This window comes from Zingiber officinale, chromosome 2B, assembly GCF_018446385.1.
Source record: "Zingiber officinale cultivar Zhangliang chromosome 2B, Zo_v1.1, whole genome shotgun sequence".
Classification (NCBI taxonomy): domain Eukaryota; kingdom Viridiplantae; phylum Streptophyta; class Magnoliopsida; order Zingiberales; family Zingiberaceae; genus Zingiber; species Zingiber officinale.
In genome coordinates, this window is record NC_055989.1 from 117,028,334 (window position 1) to 117,034,333 (window position 6,000).

Genomic DNA, 6,000 nt, shown 5'->3' on the forward strand with positions numbered 1-6,000 from the left:
TCTTTCTTTAAATTTTTTACTGATGTATGTCGCTACTCGATGTCCATCTAGAGTAAAAGTGCATAAAAAAATATTAAGGTATGAGAGATATATTATAAATAAAGCCACATGTGAACTTGAATTACTAATAGCAAAAAACACTTATGACTCCTCAACAACCCTTAGAACTACATGGCCATGGAGTGTTACTGCTTGCTCTGCTATAATAATATCTACAAAATAATATTACATCACATCATAATAAAGTTTACTAATATGATAATTTTTGCACAAAACAAGATGGAAGTATAACTTACTTGATGAACAATAATGCTAATATTTAATCATCTAACTAATCAAAATTAACAGTTTCTAAGTTCTCATCATTATACTCTGTTAGTTCAACAAGATCTCTACTGTTAAACATCTCTCCATCATCTATCTTCTCATAAGTGACATTAACATCTACAAGTAATTGAAATGTGAATTAGAGTTGTGAATCAACTGAATATCTCTCCACTTCGTCATTCTGAAATGCATCATGGTTTTGAGCAGTAATGGTGTTCGACATTTCTATGGTCAAGCGAGACTCCATTCAACAAATAGACAACTATTCACTAGATCTTCTTCTCTTAGTAGGGTAATCAAGATAGAAAACTTGATTCGCTTGTACTCCGAAAATGAAAGGTTCAAACTTATTGAACCCTTTGTTTGCATTAACTTCAACTAAATTATAGTTTGGATGTATTCTGGTACCTATTCTTAGGGTCAGATTATACTATGAATATTTGAATAATACACATTTTTTTTATAAGTAATGCAGGATATTCAACCTCTATAATTTCATCAAGTCTACCATAGTAATCAAACTCAATGTTACTATTATCAATAGATCCTTTAACACAAACACCAAAATTATAGGTTAATCTTTATAAATCTTATTGTGTCAAGTGGAATTTGAGGCCATTAATATAGTAACTAGAGTACACCATTATTTCCTGATACAAGATTTATTATCATATCATCTTACAAATTTGATATTCTATGGTCTTTCACCTATAAAAATAATTATGATATAAATTAGGAATGGACTTAATATACATGATTTTTTTTTTTTTTTGAAAATTCTCTAATTTACATATATTTCAAACTATAATGCAAATTCATTCTCTAATTTTTCAGCCACCTTACTTGCACCTATTGATGGATTTTATAAATATAGTTGTTGCTTGTATAAGCTAGGAAATAAGGTAATTTTAAGACAATTAGAATATCAAGAAAACAAATAAAATGAGATAAATGTTTGATTAGAGAAGTCAACTTACTTTATGTAGGGTTTGACCTCATCACAGTTTAAGAGTTTATATGTTCTTGTAGCATGATATTCTTGTTGAGTTAACCATCTATAAACATATGCACTCATTGCCTTACTAAGAAATTTGAAAATAAAAAGCATCGATGGGTTTATCAGCTAAGTGACATTAGAATTTCTAGAACACTTGCGATGTATGGTTTTCATATTAGTAGAAAAATAATAGGAGCAGAAAGAAAATACTTTTTCGACCATATAAGCATTACATATTGCCCCCTGAACTCTTGTTTTGTTACAAATATTATTTTTTAATTTTCTCAAAAACTATTCAAGTGGATACATCCATTTGTATTATACAAGAGCAGCTATTCGTGCATTATATGGTAAATGTATTGATAGATGTTCTATTGAATCAAAAAAACTGAGAGAAAATATGCACTCCAGCTTAGATAATATAAGAGAATGTATGTTTCTAGCTGAAGCATATCAACTATCATAACACACCTCGCTGTCAAATATCTAAAAAAACATACTCAATTCTGTAAATGTTTGTCAATCATTATTGGGAAGTAAGTCATGAAAAGCTATTGGAATAAGTTTTTGCATGAATATGTAATATTCATATCTCTTCTAACTACCATATTTTTTTAGATTTTTTTATTTCACCTAAAAGGATGATTAACTAGTAAAAAATCACAATGATCAAACAAAGATACTTTCCAACTGTAAGGTAATAAAAATACATCAGACTCTATCATACAATATGAGCATGCTAATTTATCAGTCGTGCTCTATCCCGACAACATTAAGGCTACGTTTGGTTGGGTGTAATGTAATCTAGCTTGTAATGTAATCAAATTTGTAATGTAATGTAATATAATCTTGATTACATTACTACGTTTGGAAATATAATGTATGTAATATTTGATTACAAGGATGATTACATTCTTTTGTTTGGTATATATTATTTTTTATCAGGAATGTAATTTGTATTATTACAAAATGACAAAAATGTCGTATGACCTCTACTGACGGTCGCCGTACTTCTGCCGGAGGATGCCTTTGAGGGGGAGGTAGTAGACGGATGGCTATTGCGGGTTCTTCAGCAACGGGATCGTTTGCACGGCCGTTGCAGCTTCTCCGGCCGGCGGCGGCGGCGGCGGTGGGGGTCGGGGGGCGACGGTGGACTTAGGGTATATTCGGTATTTAAATTTTGGTGGGATGATGACCTCGTAATGTAATCGGATTACATAGCATTTGCTTTGTAATCCAGATTACAAAACTTCACTACATTTTGTAATCCAGATTACATTACATTACAAGTTTAAAAGTGAAACAAACAAAATAATCTACCTTGTAATGTAATCAGGATTACATTACAAGGCAGATTACGCCCTACCAAACGCAGCCTAAGTATGTTAGAAAATTATTGATTGTTCATAATAAGGCAGCATGCAATGTAAAATTAGTTTTACTTGCAACATCATAAATCACTGACCCTACATCCCGTAATTCATTCAGTGTGGCAATTAAAAGTTGCAAGGAAACATCTATCTTCTCTTTGAGATTGGTTGGATCAGGAATAAATATAATAAGAAATATAAATTTATCTTTCATGTGCATACATGACGATAAATTATATAGTGTTAATATAACTATTCAAGATGAATATTACTATCCCGATTGACAAATGACTGAAATATATCTGTCAAAAGTCTCAATCTCACATTACGTGGTTCCATTGCAAAGGAATAAAATACAATATCAAAATATTTCCATGCAGGAGAATCATAAAGATAACACATTATACCTCCTTCGTACTCATGCTCATGATGCCACATCATGTGGCAAGCTATAGTGGCAGATGTATACAAACGTTGAAGTTTAGCAGTTAACGAGAAGTAATACATCACTTTTCAAGCAATATTTTTCTCCTTCTTCCATGGTATGCGAGTACAATGCTTATAACGAGGGTGAGAACAAATTATGCATTCAATCATTTCGCTGTCTTCATTCCAAAATATCATGAAGTTAAATTTAAACCCCTAATCAATTTCTTTGTATTATAGAAGTTATTAGTTATTATGTTATCTGCAAGGAGCAACTATGATATCAATTGACACATGTCATTATAACATCTTTCTAAAAAAAAATGATGTTTTCTTTTATATTCAATAACCTTGTAGTACTAATAGTTGGAAATGACTAAAACGAATATCTTTTGACACTTTTCTTTTGCTAGCTTTTAACATTTCATATAATTACGAATATCTAGGTGTTGATATTTCATCTATCAACTATATTCATTGTATCATGAATCATTGATTGCATTGCAATATCATTAGTTGATGATTCAGGCACAGTAACAGTTGTGTCAGATGATGAACCACTAGAAGGCTCAATTAATTTATACAAATAACACTCTCTATAACAATACTAGTATTAGTAATTTGACACAATTATTTTTACATATATGTACTTTCACGATATCCTCATCATAGAAGACTTTATTTCTATATTTGCAATAATTACATGAATATCATAACTCAACACCATTTATATATTTTGAATGATTCTTAGTAAAATTCACAAACTATTCAACTTTAGTAATAAAATAATCTCTGATAAATTTATTTTATAATCGATTGTATATCTAAGCTTTGTTCATATATATTGTTACCTAATGAGAATATAATTTGAAATATTATTAAAGTTATACAATTTGAATTAAGGTTAAATAAAACAATCAAACATAACAGGATGGTCTAGTGGCTAGCACATGAGGTGTTGTCATCATGAGGTCTAGGGTTCGAGTCTCAGCAAAGCCGAGGTAAATACCTTCCTTATGTGCTAGTCACTATTCCAAAGGCTAGTAGCCGCCCGTGATTTACCTCCTCCGTATTGGCCCTAGGACGGGTAAAGGTCTTATTTGTAATAGTTATATACTATCTTTCATGTTCCAATCAAAGACAATGAACTTTAAAAATAACGTAGATGTAAATATACCAACACTAAAACAACAAAATGACTATATCATGTTATAGATCAAAATACTAAATTAACCTACATATAAATTCAACCATGTAAAATAGCATATATGTATTGTTTAATAAAAATGTGGAACCGCCACATCAGCGGCCCCCCTAGAGCCGGTCCTATGGATATTGAGGGAGGTAAATGCAGGTACACAACTGAAAGCACATAGTCGGGACGCTAACCCCAGGCAATGACACCCCGAGGATCGAACCCTGGACCTTTCGTCCACGAAACCATGCGCCCCCAGCTGTGCTACGCCCTGGGGACAATGTATTGTTTAATAAATTATACTTAAAGAGGAGCAGTCAGAGAGGAGAAGAAATGCAGTATACTACAAAATATAAAAGAAATAGCTAAAATCAATCGCAACAAAGGAGCAATTGAGCTTGTGGCAGGTCGAGCTTGTAGCCGTGAGCTGACGATCATCCAAGTTCACAGTCGGACCAAGCTAGCAGCTAGCCAAGTTGTCAGCTGTGAGTTAGCAACCAACCAAGATGTGGGTCATGAGTTAGAGACCGGCCAAGCTCGCAGCGAAGAGCTGGCAGCCACAAGCTCATGGTCGAGCAAGCTAGTAGCCAATAGCTTGGTAGGCCATGAGCTCATGGGCGACCAAGGAGAGAGAGATAATGGAGAGAGAAAGACGAAGGAGAGAGAGGAGCGTACATAGATTAAAGATGTCATCGGAGAGAGAGGACGCTGGAGAGAGACGTCGGAGCCAATCGTTGAGATTACTGTTAGAAGAGGAGTCGGGAAGAGAAGCGACACACGTAAGAAAAAATTAGGGTTCATCCCAGAGCTATCGACAAAATTGTGATTCCATCAGCATTCCCTTATGAAATTGCTAATTCTATTGGGGCATTTCGATGCAATAACAATTCTGTCAGTACCCTGGGATGGAACTTTCTTGTAGAATCCCATAACAATTCTGTCGATAGCCTCGGGATAGAATTGGGATTCCGTCAAGAATCCCCAACATAATACCAATTTTGTTAGGAGACCTCGAATGAAAAATTATGGCTCTTACGCGTGCAACCTATTTTCATCTCTAATTACCAATGGAATCACAATTTCGTCAAGGTTTTTTGATAGAATCACAATTCCGTCTGGGGTTTTCGACGGAATTGTATTTCTGTCGTAGTTTTTTGATGGAATTATATTCCGTCAGTATTCCCATTACTATTTGCGGATTTTCGTATAACGATTGGTGATGTGTGTGTTTCATCATATATTTTTGTTGTTTCGTATGCATTTATTTCATTACATGAGCATATTTTGCATATATTCATTATCTTTACATTATTTTCATCATTTTATTCAGAGATTTTCTCTCTGTACTTATTTTATTAGTAGGACACGAATTCATAGCTTAAATGTACTTTTTTTTATTAGCAGAACACGAATTTAGAGCTTAAATGGAGTCAAAAAAAGCCTTGGAGCATTTCCAATAAGATGTACGGTCTAGTCGTGCCCTCCAAAATGGTCGTGCATCACTTACAATGTTAGACAAGAAATAAAGTAGTGTTTGGACTTCCAGAACAAAACATGGGCAGGTCATGCTTCCTGGCACAGTAGTGCCGCTTGCTACTGAATGACTAAGACTTCCATGGTTGAACACGACCAACCCATGTCCAAAGCATGATTGTGTTCAACTTACAACTACAACACTGGGAGTC